We start from the raw sequence: 19,041 nt of genomic DNA, 5'->3' as shown, positions 1-19,041 counted from the left end.
ATACTAAACCAAATATGGTGAGCTATCAAGAATAGGAAACCATCAGACTGCCTAAGAACAACTGAAATAGAACAGGTGCCAAATAGTGATGTATTGGGCCTGAAGGTATCCACTGCACTTCCAGCCAGATTTAGATAGGGAGACGCAAAAAAAAAAAGAAAAGAAAAGAAAAGAAAAGAAAAGAAAAGAAAAGAAAAAAGAAAAGAAAAGAAAAAAAGAAAAGAAAAGAAAAGAAAAGAAAAGAAAAGAAAAGAAAGAAAAAAAGAAAAACATTTGACAACAGATTGGATATGTGTAGTCACTGAGTAAAGAATAGAATTTTTGAGTACTGCCCTTTGACAGTATAGGAAAGTTAGGGAGGAGTTCTTGGGGGAATGTGAATTGTTTTAGATATGTTGAGTTTAAGAAACCTCTTGATCATCCAATTCAAACCCAAGACAAAATTGGTGCTATGGGAGTAGAGTTCAAAAAAGAGATTAGGATTAGATTTATAGGTGTAGGAATCATCTTCATAGAAATGATCATTGAATTCATGGGAACTGATGAATTCATCAGGTGAGATAGTATAGGATAAAAGAGAGGTGGCCCCAGGTTAGAACTCTTAAGCAGTGTCTCTTAGCAGTGGGTATGGTCTGAGTGAAAATTCAGTAAAAAAGACTAAGAAAGAGTAAACAGAAGAGCTGAGACTGGGAGTAAGTAGTGTCCCCAGAAGGTGATTACTACTAAGTATTACTACTATTTCATTACTACTATAGTATTACTACTATTTCATCTTACTTTGTGATCGTTTATTCTTACTATTATGACTCATAAGCCCCAATTTATGTGATTTCCACTGATTATCAGTCAGACACAACTACCTCTTAGCAAGTGCCTTTACTTAAATGCCACAATAAGAAAAATAAATACAAAATATTCCCCCCATCAACGTGGAATCTCATACAAATAAAATCCATAGGAAAAACAGAGTACAAGGGTAGTGAGTCACAAGAGTAGATGTATACATGGCAAAGGTATCCACAACTCCTGATACTATTGGAACTGGAAGTTCTTTCTCCCATTGTAGGATCCATATACAATTTCTATTAAAAGCAGCATCTGTAGTAGGTGGATTTACTGACCCTAAATGTCCATTCTCTCTTTATAGAGTATTGAATTTTTCAGGGACTGCTCTTCTCCACGGCCTGACTCTTCATCAGAAGCATTTGATCTTTGAAGCTGCTGCCTCCATCAAAGACTGTTTCTCTAAATACTTGTCCCTTTGGAATTTATTTTTCTGCTTCACTATAAATTCAGTGATATCAATGAATCCAACTAGTGGAATGGCTGATAATTATGAGTGGGAGATAGAATAGAGAAAATTTCCCTGCCCTTTCTTCTTTCCCTCTGATACAATTTCAAATTTCTCCTTCTACAATTGTTTCCAATTTTTAAACTTAAACTTCTTAAATTCAATCTAGCTTTTTAACACTTCCAGAAGTATGTCTTGCTTATTTGCTCAAGTATAATCCTTTTCCTTGCTTAACTCCATTGGAGAGGAATTCATTTCTAATGATGCAATCAGAGCACAGACTCAATTACATATTAAAAATTTATCATATGTGACTTTATTCTTCAACTACATTAACTGAGATGGAGAAAGGGAAACTCTGTTAAATGTGACAACAGTGTGAAAAATCCAGTTATTTATGCAAACTATTTTCCATTTATGCCTAATTACTATGTAGGTAGTATAGGATTGTGTATATCATTAAATGCATCATAACATTATTGCAGGTTTTATTTGATTATGGTAGTAAAGTGTGTAGATATATGCTCTGTTTTTACAGATTTCTGACCATATACTATGATATCCTATTCACAATTTTGAAATGTCAAAGGAAACACAAAATGTATTCAGAATAACATATAATCAGTAATCTAGTCACATGATGAGAGTAAAATATATCAAATCAATGCATTTCATTGGTTTTTTGTTATTGTTGTTCAGTCATTTTTCAGTCATGTCTAACTCTTTGTAACCCCATTTGGGGTTTTCTTGACAAAGATACTTGCCATTTTCTTCTCCATCTCATTTTATAGATGAGAAAACTGAGGCAAATAGGGTTAAGTGACTTTCCTAGAGTCACACAGTTAGTATCTCAAGCCAGATTTGAACTTGGGTCTTCCTGATTCCAGGCTCAGCTCTCTAGCTACTCCCTGAAATTCTGAACAAATAATAGCTGAAAACTGTCCATCCCTGTTTTAAAGCATATATAAATTAGATTCTGTGTAACTTAGGTGGTAGAAACATATTTAATTCTTAATTTTCTTTCAGACCTCTTCTTTTTAGATAGTTTACAGACTAGAGTTGGGCTAGATATTTTTATGATATTTAGTATTCATTATATGGGAACACGTCACTGAAATGGAATTTGATTTTCATAATAGGTTTATGAAATTCATTTTGTAACAAGCATCCTTTTGTTTAGAAAATACAAAAAACATGGATCTCAAACAAAAGGATCACAAACTCTCTTACTTAGATATTATGATGGAGCCATTATTCCATTCATTTGGATAATCCCTACACCCATGCAAATTATGACTCCCCTATGCCTTCTTAGCCTATGCATTTCAAGCCCATGTCCTTCCATAAATCTCCCAAGTAATGTGCTAGACTCCTTCTCACTCTTTCAGTCTTTCCAAGGTACCAATATACTACTCAAGCTGTCCATCTGTTGTTTTTTCATTCTCACTTCGTGACTGATCTACCACAGCCTTTTCCAGGCATGTTATTGTTTAGTCATTTTTCAGTCCTGTTTGATTCTTTATGACTCCTTTTGGGAGTTTCTTGGCAAAGATACTAGAGTGATTTGCCAATTTCTTCTCCAGCTCATTTTACAGACAAGGAAACTGAGACAAACAAAGTTAAGTAAATTAATGGTGTCTTAGACTGGATTTGAACTCGGGTCTTCCTAACTCCAGGCCTGGCACTGTGTCACCTCTCTCCATACATAGCTTCAATATAAATGTATTTTTGCTCTTTCCTGCCCTGTTCCAAATCATAAACTTCCAAATATCTTTCCCCTACTTTGAATTATGTATAATTTTTAATTTAACCTTTTTTTCAAGTAAAATTATTGACATAAATTTAAAAGGTAAAAATTCTCATCTTGAAAAGATTCATTATTACATACATATCTAATATTTTCCAAGAGGTTATATTGTCAGAATATTATTCTTCTCTGTTACTTTGGTGTATCTGTGATCCCAATTGATGTGTATATTTCTTCTAATGCAGATTGTAACTCATCTGTGCCTTCATTCTTTGCAACTCTGCTTCAAATCCTCCTACAAATCTTTCACAGGTTATCTACCTCAGGTGTAGGTATAGGGGGGAGGGAGGAAAGGAAGGTGATCTTTTAGATCAAAAGCTCTTAACCTAAGATCTATGAACTTGTTTTTTTTTTTTAATTGATAATTGTATTTCAGTGTAATTGATTTCCTTTCTGTTCCTATGTATTATATTGCATGTATTTAAAAATATTATTCTGAAAAAAAGATCCAGGACACACAAAAAAAGGTTAAGAACTTCTATCTAGAGCTTTTGACATTGCATGGATATGAATGAAGCATCTTACCACATGACCTTTTCCTTTCCTACTAACTTTTCCTTTTTTTTTTTTGCAGAGGCACTCATGATTAAATGACTTATCCATTGTCGCACCATTAGTAAGTGTTAGACACTTAAGGCTGGATTTGAACTTAGGGTCTCCTGACTCCAAAACCTGTTTTCTCTCTGCATCCCCTAACTGTCTCTTTACCATCTTTTCCAATCACATTTCATTCTAATGACTTTTTTATGTCATCTCTCTGCAGTTCTTCATTGGTAGTGCATTGCATTCTGTTTATATTCATGTACCTCTCCATTGCTCTTTAGTTGTCTAAAATTTTAATTTTTTGGAGTTGTGATATTCCATAACTCAAAGTAATATGGCATTCTTAAAAGAATATCAATGTTTTAAAAAATGCATCTTTTCTGTGAGAAGACCGGAACCATTAAAAGCACATAAAAAGCTTGCCCTAGTATATTTCAGCTGCTTTTTAGTGGCTCCCAGATTTCTACAGAAAAAGCAAGAATTCTAAAAATAATAATAATAATAAATAAAAATAAGACTTTACTACAGACACATTTTATCTCATACAGGGTTAAGTTGTAGTTTTAGAGGAAATGAAGGAATAGGAAAAGGACAAGGGAAAGGAGAACAAGATTATCTCGGGATCGTAGAATCTCTGAAAAGAAATATCTTACAATATCTAAGCTTTGGATGTAATAAGCTTGAGACTCAGCATAAGAAAGAAGGGAATCTATGTAACAGGCATCTTCTGAACATGATAACCAGGTTATGCCAGGCTCTCATCATTCAATTATTGAGAGTAATATATACATAGGTATAATTTTATAAAATTTATTTGTTAATCTATCTAAACTGGATTATTTGTTTTTCTTTTTTCTTTTCCTTTTTGTTATTGAGTTAAGATTTCCATTTCATGATTTTATGTGATCTTTTGAATGAAGTGGAGGGAAGGGAAGATTATAGTCACCCATGTCTGACTCTTTATGAGACCTTTTGGGTTTTTCTTAGAAGAAACACTGCTGTGATTTGCCATTTCTTTCTCTAACTGATTTCAGAGATGAAAAAACCGAGGAAAACAATATTAAATGACTTGTCTAGGGTCATATAGTTAATAAGTATCTGAATTCAGGTCTTCCTGACTTCAGGTCAGAGGAAGCCTTAATTTAAAGGGTCAGCATTGAATAACCCTCTGAAAGAAAGAAAGAATTTCATGGATGTCATGAAAAAAATTCCCATTACATACATTACACATGAGAAGAATCTTGGAATCAGAACAATGACAGTAATAACAAAATGTCTACAGGAAAAGCAGTCAAACAACAAAAGTTTTCAGAAAGCTTTCATAGTAGAGAACTGAATTACAGACCAGATTTGGGGGAGCAATGAAAAGATCACAGAAGTACGAGAAGAAAACTGACAAGGACAAGAAAGCTTATGTGCTTTTTGGTCACGTTTCCTCATTCTCTCAATGCGGTTCCTCTGAGATGTTCTTGACACAAAATGGCAGGAATCCAATCTTCACTAAAACTTCCACTTTCCACCCCCCACTTTAAATGTTAAAAGGGAGTCTTAGATGTGGGAAATCTTGTATTTGTGTTTCAACCACCTGTCCAGAAGTTCCAGAACAATATACATTTTTCAAAGTAAATAAAAGGAATGAAATGCTGACCTCTGTGCCTATGCAAGCAAAATTGGAGGTTTAAAACAGGTTCACCCTTAAGAGACCACGCAGTTTGTCTTGGGTGTTTGTGGTTTTTAACTCAAAAGCCTCTTTCCTATTTAATGAATACTTGATCCCTCTGGAGGAGGAACAGATTAATGGAAGTTTTATTGTATAAAACCTACAACTTGGCCTTGCCATCTTTTCAAACGTAATAATTTTTCTTCATAAAATACATAGCAGAAATGAATGCTAAATTTGTTATAGAAACTTGCTGAGATTGCTTCAGAGATGAAGGCATTTCTCCTTGGTTGTTTTATGTATTTTTTAAACTTATTTTTAGGTTAATTTATTGAATTTCACATGGAAGATCTCTGCCATTAGTGGACAAAAAACTGAATCCAATCTTTACTCTCCTTCAGCCTCTAGTTCATACAGACCAAGGGAAGAAATAGTGTTTCTAGTGGTAGCTTCATCCTATACAACAATCCCACCAGGAAGACAAAAGAACTAGCTTGCAAAAACATCTTGCTTTTTGTCCTGCACACAATAATATATATCTCCTCCACAACTCCCTTCCCCACCATAACCTTCCCATCTCTTGCTCAAATCAAATTAATATTACTTTTGCTAAGGGAAAGAGCAGGGTGACAGGCCATTCTCTTCCTGCCTTTCTCATCCTTATTAAGGATGTTATCTTTGTGTTTCCTTTACAGATTCAACAACAGAGTTCTGCTCCTATACTTGAATCTACCCCAGGACTAGCTAGCTCACTTTTTCTCTCTGTGTGTCTCTCTTTCTCTCCCTGTCTCCCTCCTTCTCTCTTTCTTTCTCTTTCTCCCTATCTCCCTCCTTTTTTACTCTCCCCCCATCTCCCTCCTCTCTTTCTCACTCTCTCCCCTTTCTTCCTCCCTTTTTTTCTCTCTCCCTCCCTCTCTCTTCCTTTCTTCCTCCCTGTGTTCCTCCCTCCCTTTGTCCCTCTCTCCTCTCCTTCCTTCCCTTTCTCTCTTACTCTTCTTCTCTCTCCTTGTCTTCCTCTTCTTCTCTTATTTCATTAGCTCCCATAGATTGAGCTATTATCTCTCAGTAAATGACTCCCACATCTACATATATACTCTCCTAATATATGCCAATCCCACATCAACTGTCTGCTAGAGAATTTCATTTCTATGTTTCCTAAGCATCTCAAATTCAACATGTCTAAAATGTAACTGTTATTTTTCTCAAAAACCTAATCTTCTTATACTTTACATATTTGTTTCCAGTCTAAAGATGAGCAACCACTACCTCATTATTAACTGTAATCTGTTTCTGAATCTTGTTTACTCCATCTCCTCAATCTCTTGCACTTGTTTCTTCTCTCTATAGCATCCTTCTGGTAAGCATCCTTGTCATCCCTTACCTACATGGTTGTCATAAAATATCGTTCTATCTGCCACAAAATTTTCCCTTTTTCTAACCCATCCTAAAATTTTTTTTTAATTTTGAAGTCAAATTTCTCACTATATCACTTCTTGATTAAGACATTTTTAATGGCAACCAATTGCCTTTAGGGCAAAATTCAGGTCCATTCAGGACCTAAGAACATATTTCACCACAGCTGGACTAAGAGGACAGAAAGTTATTAAACTATTCTTGGCCTCTCAGAGGGGCCCAATTCTTCCAAATTAGAGCTATCCTAGAGCTGGATGGACACAGAGTCTTGCTGACTCATCCTCCTAAATTCAAATCTGGCCTAAGACACATTTACTATGCAACTGAGCAAGTATTTAACCCTGTTTGCCTCAGTTTCCTCATCTGTAAAATGAACTAGAAAAGGAAAGGGAAAATCACTCCAGTATCTTTGACAAAAAACAACAACAGCAACAAACAACAAAAAACCTAAAATGGAATTTAAATGAGTACAATGCAACTGAAAATGGCTGAACAACAGCAACTAGGGTCAGATAAAAAGATTTTTTGTTTATTTGCTTGCTTGTTCTTAAAATGGGGGAGATCTGGTCATGTTAATAGACAATATAGAAGGAATTAATGAATAAAGTGGTTGAAGATGGGAGGGAGGAAGGATTTCCTGTTCCAGTCTGAAACAGTCATAAAGCTGTGTTAGAAATGAGAAACCCTTCTAGAAGTTATTTATATCTCGATGGAGTCTTTAATTCTAGAATACAATGAAATGTATTTTACTTATGTTGTAGATCCTTAAGCAAATCAATCCAAGACTTGAAGTAAAAGTTTTTTTACTTTTCTGAGAGTTAAAGTTGATAACCCCAAATTTGCTGGGTACCTTAAATTAACTGAACAAAATCTTGTTGTTTTTTAACCTTTTGATCTTTTAATATTCCGGTACTATGCCATAATGACTTTTATGAACACTTTAAGAATCTTGAGGTTCTTTTCTTACTATAACCCATTTAGTATTAATAGTAATTAGACTGCTAGTCGCACACTATGGTTGTAGTGATGTGACCTTGAGCAAACTGTTTAACCTTACTGAGTTTCATGTTTCTAATTTGTCTAATGTTATTGATGATAAAATGGTGATGATGATGCTAATGCTGCTGCTGCTCTTGGTGGTGGTGACGATGATGATAGCTAGCATTTCTATAATACTTAAAGGTTTGAAAATATCTTTATAAATACTGTCTTGATCCTTTGATCATTTCCACAGCATTGTCAATCAAATACATGCTAGCTTTTTTCCCAATTTACTTATTTTTATTTTTTTTTTTGTTTTTTACATTTCTCAACTTTCTAAAGTTTGGTGTTTCTAAACACCAAAAAAGGAACATTTTCACATGTAGGATAAAAAAAAAAAAGAATTATGTGTGAAATCATGAATCTCTCTGATTCACAGCTTACTTTAAAAAAAAGTATGTAAATCCAACATATGACTTTCAAAACTGGTTTTCTTGCCTGTGATTCCTTCCGAACTTCCTTCTGTTAATTTAAAAAAAGAAATGTTTGGGCTTTTTTGTGTTTGTGTGTGTTTGTGTGTCTGTGTGTGAACACAATCACTACTGTTTTACTAGTGTAGTAGTATGTTATGTTCCTACTCAATATTATTCCCATTTTACAAATAAATAAACTAAGACAGAGAGACTAAGTGGCTAACCAGAGTCCTAGGATTTCAACTCAAGTCTTCATGACTCCAAGTCCAGCATTTTACTCACTATGCAACCTTGGTGTGTTAAAAATAAACCAGGTTAGGTGATACCTAAAGTCCTTTCCAACTCTTTAAAAAAATTTAGTGTTGACTCATTTTTTGTGGCTAACATGATATTTTAAAAATGATCAACAAATAAACCAGAATGACCAAAGATTATGAATATTTGTTCAAAGCATTTAGTTGCTAATCTTATTCATACAATGGCAATTCACATAACTCAGATTCATCATAAAACATAACTTTCTTCCTGTTCTAATAATAGCATGCATACCAGAGATTTTTGTTATCAAATAATTTTCAATCATATCCAAATCTTTGTGGCCCCATAGGAGATTTTCTTAGCAAAGATCCTGGAGTGGTTTGTCATTTGTTTCTCCAGCCTATTTTATGGATGAGGAAATGGAGGCAAACAAGATTAAGTGATACAGTCACATAATTAGTCAGTGTCAGAGAACAGATTGGTTGTCATGAAGATGAGTCTTGCTGACTTCAGACTTGGAACTCTATCACCTACCAACTTTGTCTTCTGTTTTCAATTTGGCTATTTCTATATAGAGAATGTAGAAGCTTTCAGAACTTTCCTTCTGTGATCCTGAACATTTCATTAAGTATTATATTCATAATGGATATCTCATTACCAAGAAATTGTATGTGAAGTGGAATTCATGACTAGAATAAATTGTTATCAAATAAATTTCTTCAGTTCAGTTTCCCCTGAAAATAAAATCTCATCAGAGTGACTGCCATTTAAACTAACTCTTCTTGGAAGCAAGAAGTTTGGGATCTCTCTACCGAGCTAACTGACCAAATCCCCAAAATTACATTCTCCTAGGATGAATAACAAGGCTTAACCGGCCACCTCTTCATCCCTCTCTTTATTAGACAAAGACAAAATCAATCAACTGATTAATAAACTGTTAATAATCAACTCAATTGTTCTGTTATCTGGAGAATCAAAGCTAAAAAATCCAGACATTTCCTAGATCTCAAAAAACTTAAATTTTATGAGGAAAACAAAATGTATGCACTTAAGTAGATAAAAAAATATATACAGAGTAAATACAAGGGAAATGTAAGGAATTTTTTTTTGAGAGAGGCACCAGCAAGGGGATAATTACAAAAGGTCTATTAAAAATGTTTAAGATGAGCTTTAAGGAAAGCTGAGGATTGTATAAGAGAGACAAGGAGGGAGTCCATTCCAAGGATGAAAAACAGCTTGAAAAAAATGCAATTTCCTATACAGACCAACTGAGAAATGATCACTATTTCTCTGGATCATTAAAGTGACCCCAACCACTAGGGTAGTTCTTTATAAATTCTCAAATTTTGATGACTTTTCTCTATATATTAAAAAAAATCAAATTAATATAAGTAATTGTATAAACTCCCAGTGGGCATAAACTACCTCAAGTTTTCATCTTCTTTTGTTCCTTTGCAAATGTTAGATATAAAAAACCATCCAAGACACACTTGATTTATTACAAACTCTTTTTTAATTCTTATTTTATCTCACTACAACACTTATTCACACTATTGTCCTAGTAATGTTATGTTGCTGTGAATTAAAGAATATCACATTGTCAGAATTGAGATTATGTAACTGTCACAAAAGACAATGGTAAGTCATTGATCAATTTTTAGTAGCCCGAAGCAATAATGTTATGTCTACCTGCATATCATAAAAGCATTTGACAAATATTCTCTTCTTCTTAAAAAGATAATATAACTGAGATTGAAAGTGGTAAGGTGACTTTTACACCTAGTTAATCAGTTTAGTATAATGGGAAAAGCACCAGACTTGGAATGAAAAGATCTGAGTTTAAATCCAGGTTCTTCCTCTTTCTAACTTAAGTCATGTGGCCAGATGGAAGACAAATTCTACTGGGTCCCTGAGAGAAGAACTGAAAACAAAGGATGGAAATTATAGTAAGCAGCTTTGAAAAAAATTCCTAAAAATTAGATGTTTCTAGAGTGAAATGAATTGTCTCAGAAGGTAATGGAATACTTCCTCATTAGAGGTTTCAAATCAAATTTGGATGTTGGAGAGGGGATCCTTGTTTGAGTGTCAATTATACTAGATAGCTTTTAATATTCATTCCAACTCTGAAATTCTATAATATCTTTGTTGAGGGTAAGTAAAGCACTTTGCAAATCTTTATATTGATCTTAGCTATTGCTGTTCATAGTTGTTATTATCATTATCTTTTGAGGGGCTCTTTACTTTTTAAGTCTTATCTCTAATTATGGATCATGTATTAAAACCTTATTCTGCCCTTTCTGATCCAATAACACTGAATTTCTTGTTTTTCTGACTGTTTTCTAACTCTGAGTATTTTTTTACTGGTTGACTTCATGCCAGAATATTCTCCTAGCTCACATTTGTCACCTGGCTTCCCAAGCTTTCATGTCTCAGTAAAAATTCTATCTTCTACAAGTCTTTTCCAGTCCTCTATAATCTCAGTGATTTCATTCTGAAATTATCTCCAATTTCAACTTCATATAACTTGTACATAGTTATTTGCATGTTATATCCTATAATCTTTTAGCTTCTTCTATATCCCCAGAACTTAGTATAATGCCTGACATACAGTAGGCACTTACTAAATGCTTGTTGACTTGACTTTGGGTACTTTTGCTTTGTCTCTTCACTGTATCTCTGATTATGGATCAAAAGGTAATGTAAAACAAGGGTTCTCAATATATGGTCCACAGACCCTTGGAGTCTCCAAGACTATCAGCAACATCAAAACTATTTTCACAAAAATACTAAGACGTTATTGTCTACTAAGCTTCTCCCTTTACCAATTACATACCTTCATGAGGTTGAATTTTCTTCATTTATTTTCAAGAAAACAACATATCATAATAGACTGAATGCAGTAGCAGATATGAGAATCCAAATGTCTTCTATTTAGCCAGACATCAAAAGAGGCTTGCAAAAATTTGTAAAATACCATTTTTGTTATATTTTTGTTTTGGAAAATATACTTATTTTTTCATTTAAAATGTCACATATCTTAATATGATTATTTTAAAATTAGTTAATAAATGATTATTTTGAAATTGTATTAGTTTTTTTTTCCAAATTTATTTTATTTGAAGGAAGAGAATAAGAAAAAAGAAAAACAGAAAAGCAATACAAAATAAAAAAGAACATTATCGTGTGCCCAGTAGACCATCAAAATGTGTAACAACAAATACCAATTTTTAAAAGTATATATATATATATATATATATATATATATATATATATATATATATTAGTAGAAAAAATTATATTCGTGAGTGTCTGTGTTTTCTTTACTCCTTTGTAAATTGTTTTTTTGTTCTCTGCTGTGTGCCTTTTTAACTTTCTTCTTTTTTCCCCTTTTCATTCCCACTCCCACCCCCACCCCCAAGCAGGCTATAATTAATAAAGGATATATTTATATATACATATATAAATACACATACATACATATACACATGGACTCACACATATCTCCCTTTTATCCCCATGACCACCACCAAGCAAGCTATAGTTAAGAAAAGATATATTTATGTATATTTGTAGATATATACATACACACACACACACTCATATCCCACATACACACATGTTTTTCCTATCCCTGCTGACGCATTAAATTCTTTTCCATAATTTCACTTACTACTACTTAGCCTCCCCTGATCCTGCGATCTTTCCCTTGACTTCTTCCTTCACCCTTTGCTTCCCCATCTGCCCATCCCTCCTCGCTTATTTCTTTACAAATTTTGGAGGGGTCTATTCCCTTTATAGTATGTATGTTGTATTGCCTATTGAACCCATTCCCAATAGGAATAGGTTTTTAGAACACCAAGCCCTCCTCCCCTTTTTAATGTCTGTGTATATTCTTGTTCTGTACCTCATTTACATGACATGATTACTATTTTTACCTTTACTCTGCCAATCTTTCTTTTGAGTTTACCCTATTGTTGATGTAAATCTTAAACACAAAGAATAATATTTCCCATGTTAAAAAACCATAAACAATTTGTCCATTTTTAAATAGTTTGTCCATGTTGAATTCATTAAAAATGATTTTTGATATTGGCACTTAGATGTTAAATATTCTGTTAAATTCGGGTTTCATTGATAGAAAGTCCTGGAAATCTGTAAGTTCATTGAATGACTATTTTTTTTCTTGTTCAGTATTATGGATAATTTTGCTAGATATGATATTTTGGCTGCAGGTCAAGTTTTTTTGCTTGTCTGTAGACATGATTCCCAGTCTTTTATTGTGGCTGCTAATAAGTCTTATGCTCCAGTATTTGAATTGCTTTTTTCTTGCTTCTTGCAAAATTTTTTCTTTGATCTGGGGGTTCCAAAATTTGGCAATAATATTCCTCTGTATTTTTCACAAAGGATCTCTTTGAGATGGTGATCAGTGGATTTTTTTCCCTATTTCTTCTTTTCTTTTATCTTCTATTACTCCAGGACAATTTTTCTAGGGTTATTTCTTAAATTATTGTGTCAAGATTCTCTTTTTGGTTACAACTTTCTGGCAGTCCAATTATTCTTATATTTTCTCTTCTTGATCTTTTCTCCAGATCTGTCATTTTTCTCATGTTTCACATTCTGTTCTATTTTCTCATTCTTTACAATGTTTTGTTATTACTTGGTCTCTTGTAGCTTCACTGGCTTCCCCTTGCCCAATTCTAATTTTCAAAGCATAATTTTCATCTTTGAGACTCTGTACTTCCTTTTCTGATTGGTTAACTTTTTTTTTCATAATCTTGTATTTCTTGTATGGTTTTAATTTTTTTTCTTTAGTTTTTCCTCAGTGACTCTCATTTGATTTTTGAGTTCTTCTATAAATTCTCTCTGGGCAGGGGGCCATTACTCTTTGAGATAGAAGCTTTTTTTTTTTTTTTTTTTTTTTTTACTAAAGTGTCCTCTGAAAATCAACCCTGCTTTTCCCTGTTCCCATAATATGTTTCAATGATGGGGTTCTTTTTTCTTTACAAGTTCATTTTTTTAAATAAAAGGTATTAGTGTAAGCACCTCTAATTATGGGAGGAGGGATGATGCCTCAAGCTTCCCTTCAGCTCTCCAATCTGACCAGGAACCCCAAACCAAGAGCTCTGCCCTCCAGCAAGTGCCTACAGCCAGCAGCAACTCTGCCCTACTGCTTCTGCCCTCACCAGGTACTGGTTCCTTTTCGTCCAGGTGCACATCTCAGCGGTACATCTGGGTATGATGTTCCCAATCAACTGAGATTCACTCTGTCTTCCTGGACTCAAACCCCACACTAGTCCCAGAGGTGAAAATTTCTGTGGTTCTTGCTGAGGATCCAGCCATAACCAAATAGCCAGAGGAATCCCCACTGATGTTTCTGTGGAGCAGAACATTGGAGGTGTTTGCACTTCAGACAGGTTAATTCTCGTCCTGGGTTTTACTTCAGATTGTATTGGTTTGTATCTAGAGGGCCCTTCTTCTGCCCCAAGTTTTCTTGGTTTCTCTACAGTTGTGTTTACCCTGAAGCATAAATTTTGTTTAATTTTGGGGGGAAATTGGGAGAGTTTGACTTTTACCCAACTACTCTGCCATCTTCCTAAAATCCATCCTATTATTTTAATTTATGATATGGTAAATATTGATAGATATAACCCACATAAACAAAATATTTTGGGGTCTTCAGTAATTTTCAAAAGTATAAAGGAGTCCTGAGTCCAAAAAGTTTGGGAAACATAGGTATAGCCACTAATAATAATAATAACAACAACAACAACAACAATAATAATAAGAGATTGAGAGAACTATGATCAAGAGAAGGAATCTATTTTTATGAGATACTCCTAAATGCCTCCTGAAGCCCCAAACATGTGGTTTGTCTGCTACTACTTTTCCCCAAATTTAAAACTTTGTTTTAGTTCTTTAAAGTTGGCTTTCTTTTTGCTTTTTTTCTCTTTATGATTATCCCCAAATAGGTTACATTTATAGTGTCAGAGACATAGGATTTTAGGTCTGGAAAGGATCTAAGAGACCACCTTGTTCATTGGTGTCAAACTCAAATAGAAAAAAGACTATAAACCATAACTAAACTAAACTTGAGGATCCCTACATGCCATGTTTTGAATTAGAAAACTACACATTAACATTGTCTATGTTTTATTGCATTTTCATATATTATGTTAAATGTTTCCCTACTACATTTTAATGTGGTTGGGCCTACACTTGGGAATGTTGTGGTGCCCAAATCATATGCTTGAAACCTCTGATCCAGTCCAACTACTTGATTCTACAATAAAGGAATTCATTTGAAATAGTTTTCAGTTCAAATGGACCATAATAAGATGTGGATGAATGTCAGATTCTAGCTCTAATTCTGTCACCTGCTTGCTAAACTATCTTGGATATCCAAGTTCTCATAGAAGTCTTTCATTCTCCAGCTTCATAAACATGTTTTAGTTTCCTTCTCCCTTTATTCCTTCAGATATTCTTCTCCTATTGGTGAGTACAACCTGGAACCTCCATTTTGAAGAAGGACCCAGACCTTCCCCCATTCTTCCCTGGAAGAAGTAAAATTTTCCCCACTCCAGTTTTTCAGCTAATTTATATGCTTCTCTTCTATGAAATGAAGACAATAATATCTGCTCTAAGTAGCATCCTGTCATAACAGATAAAATGCTGGCTTTGCAGCCAATCCTGACTCTGGGTGTAATCCACTAAAAAAATATGAGATTGAGGAAGCCATGAATAAGATGAAAGAATCTATTTTTATGAGATGGGGTATATTAACTTTGTAACTAGGGTTACAAATTTGCTTAATTTTTCAGTAAATCCTCCTATCCTTTAAGACCAAAAGATTCCAAGGGAATTGCAGATCTGCCTTGATGACAGAGAGAATTTCCATACTGGGAGCACCTTACAGTGGTGAAAACCCACATCTGACCCCAAGGCCTCTATATCTCAGAGAGTTGTTCATTGGATAAAATGAAATAATAAATTTTAAAGTGATGCAGAATCACAAAAGTGTTCTATTTATCTATTATTAAATCATATTCTTAATGTCTAAGATTCATTCTCATATTTGAATTAATAGCCAATAATGCTTTCTTTATATAACATGTTTTATTTTTTCCCCTAAATTTTCAGAGGTAGTGTTCTAACAGGAGTTTGTACTTTGACCATATGTCCACAGGAATAAGTAAAATGAGACAGCATGAATGAATGATAAATCACGAACTACACGATTACTATATATCAGACATTATGTTAAGCACTGAGCATACAAATAAAAGCAAGCAATAAATATTTTTAGACAAAATATATGCGGGGGTGTGGTAGTCAGATAGATGTCTTTTGAATAGAAAACATTTACTTTTCTTTGGTCATCTCTGGAAAAAGTCTTTAGGATTACATGGTGAGCTATAGTTCTTTATCAAACCTATAAGAACCAGAGATCTCATTAGGAAAGGAAGAAGTAAAATGTTTGGGCCCTGACTTCTTTACCTAGAGTATAATTCATAGGGAACATCTTCTTTCATATAATGCGGTGATGGAGGAACACATTGTATTTTTGTTCATAATTCCCCTTATTTGTGCACTGGTTATTGATAAAGTCATAATGGTATCCAAAATGTTAAATATGCTTTGAAAAATTAAGAATTTGATAAAATTGAACCATGAACTAGAGATGGGAAAAATAGCTTTACATTAAGTCAAGAGGTTGATTAAAAAGCAACTTAAAGCATTAATGTGATGACATAACATGATAGCATCCCCATACTATAAAACCACAAAGCAAATTAATAAAGTATTAATACGATGGTATCTGTAAGCTTTAGGGTTGCAGAATGTTTTAGATGCTTTTCATGTTGCAGAATAAATTAGATGTCAAATAGAAAGGCATCCTGAGGATTAAGGGCCAACTCAAAGAAAAAGAAAACATTAGCTCCAGAACTAAAACTCCCTTCTTTAAGAGGAGGTAAGGCAACACTATCAACAATGGATACCAGAGTCCATTCAGTTGCAATACAGGGCAGTTCTTCTGAATTGCAAATGTGTTAAATATTCTAAAACATCAGTCAAATAATGAACAAAGACAAAATGACTGGGAGGCCCTAGGAAGAGTCACAGAAGTACAAATTCCATTGAGATAATGAAGCTATGGACAGCTGGACATTGCCAGGAGAAAAATGGTAATCAAATAATTAACTGTTAATATTGCAAAAACTTGGCATGTATCCTTTTCTAAAAGTTTATTCTCTAGTAAGCAAAGGGAACAAAGGACAGTGCTAATAATGAAATTGGATTAACTTTCTCCTCAGTCTTGTTCAAACCCTATAGAGGGGAAATTCGCCCATTGTGTTCTACTCAGGCTTCGATAGATTACAGAAGATTGGAGGTGTTTTGGAAAATGACATGATTAAAGTCACAACCCTTAGCACCTCATTAGAATACTTCTACCTTTCATTATAATATTCATTCTCTTTTTTTTTATTTATTAACCAATTAGAGTCAATTGTCACCTTTATGAACAACCATTCTTCCAAGGGTTTATAAGTGTTAAGGGGTTTCAATGAGAAATCTTTGGCATATGTTAGAACAATTAATGAAATGATTAATTATCCATAAATTATGTCTCTTAAACTTTTTAAATGTCATAGCCTCAAAAAAAAAAAAAAAACAGATAAGCAATTGCTTGAATTATTATCAAAGTCCAAGTCCAATACCCCAACATAACATATAACCAGGGCATGTCACCCTAGGTTCTCAAAGACTACACAGCAGAGCACATAGTCCTACTTAGTTGGAAAACCTCCAGGGACAGGGTTGGCAGTCAGAGGCATTATATAATAGAAAGACCAGCTTGGATGGCCGAGAACCAGGGTTCTGACACTTATTGCCTATGTGACTTTATGCAAATCATTTAGCTTGTCCAGCTCTCAGTTTCTTCATTTATAAGATGAGAGAAGGAATAGAGTAGTGGCCCTTGGGATTCTTTTTAATTTTATATACATAATCCAATCTTATTTTAATTCAAATCAATAAGCATTTGTTCATGGAAGGACTGAAATTTAATAATGACTGACAAGTCTGATCCTTCTAGTACTAGTGTCTACTACTAAACCTAGAGACACAAAGACAACCTTTCCCTCAAGTAGCTTACATTCTAAATTAATAGTTTTATATGGCATTTTAAGGTTTACAAAGCATTTTACATGTATTATCTCATTTGAACTTTCTAACAATTCTAGGTGCTGTTATATTCTCAGTGTTATGTTTGAGAAACTGCAAGTAGACTAAGGTGGCTAGATCATTGGAATGTGGTTAGAAGACTGAAAATGTAGGGAAGGGTCATGGATTGGATAAAGAGTTGTCTATCAGATTAAATTATAAGGTACTTATAATGTCTAGCTCTTGGTGTGAGAAAGGTCCTGGACTATCATGTGATTCAACATGTTCAAAGCATGAATTTTTTCCAGAAGTTTGTTGGCAATTGGTTGTCCTTTTTTGGCTTGAATGTCTTCAGTGACAGAGAGCTTATTACTTGTAATGTTATGCCACAGTTCTCAGTTTCCATGATTATCCTGACCCAGTCCTGACTCAGTTTCTCTGCTTCAGCTCAAAACTCAGGCCTGCAAAACCTCCCCTCCCTCTTTGAATATTTGTTAAGGATAAAAGATCTTAGTTTTAGATTATCAGAATTCCTTTCCCATCCCAAGCTACTAGAATGTCAGATACCATCTTATCAAGATGCCTCTCCCCATCTCTGGGGACCTCCCCCGATTATGTCATCTCATCTCCAGAGGCTCACCCCACCCTGTCAGAGTCCCGTTCCTGCTCTCAGCATCCTGACTCCGCTCCTGCCCTGAGTCTGAGCCATGTGTAAATAGGTCATTGAGAACTCACAATGTTTGCTGGATTCTTGAAGACGATAGTCTTATTCAGCCCTGGGACCAAACTATGGATCCATTTGGTCCCAGTAAATCTCTCCCATTTAATGAATTATTAAATACTCTCTAATCTCTATCTTGCCTCAGTTTCTCCAGCATTACAGTAATTCTATGATTCTTGACAAAGCAGCTTCAAATATACTTAGTAGTTTCAGTTTCTAATACATGTCAGGTAAGCAGTGTCAAGTTATGTACCTTTTTATAGCAAGTAATGAACAAAAGCAGAGCATGTTGTGCATAGGTATTCTGAAAATAGTTGTGATTGATTCTCAAGCAAGGGAAAGTCAGTGCTAACATTAAAACTCTGTAAATAGGGCTATCATTAAAAATGTGGCCTGTTTTATTCTTTTTTCCTAAAATCTTCCTTTAAAGTGGTCATTTGTATTATTATAAGAGTTCAAATTTTGTCAGAGTCAACTTTTACCTGAGAGTTGTTAAATAACCATCTTTTTCCCCTCTTATTTTTTGGAAATGAAGTCATTCCAGGTAGTTAGGAAAAACGGACCTCATTTGATTATCCTCAGGCTTTTCATTGACTATTATGTTAAACACTAATGACACTTTGGAGAGTGTTAATTATGTACTCTACAATGTGAAAAATAATGACTAAAGTTGTATGCTACCTCTTTTGTGTTGTTACTTGCATAGTTTTAAATGAGCACAAGTTAGAAGTA

This window comes from Antechinus flavipes, chromosome 4, assembly GCF_016432865.1.
Source record: "Antechinus flavipes isolate AdamAnt ecotype Samford, QLD, Australia chromosome 4, AdamAnt_v2, whole genome shotgun sequence".
Taxonomy (NCBI): Eukaryota; Metazoa; Chordata; class Mammalia; order Dasyuromorphia; family Dasyuridae; genus Antechinus; species Antechinus flavipes.
The sequence above is the reverse complement of the archived record's forward strand: the minus strand, read 5'-3'. Positions refer to the sequence as shown.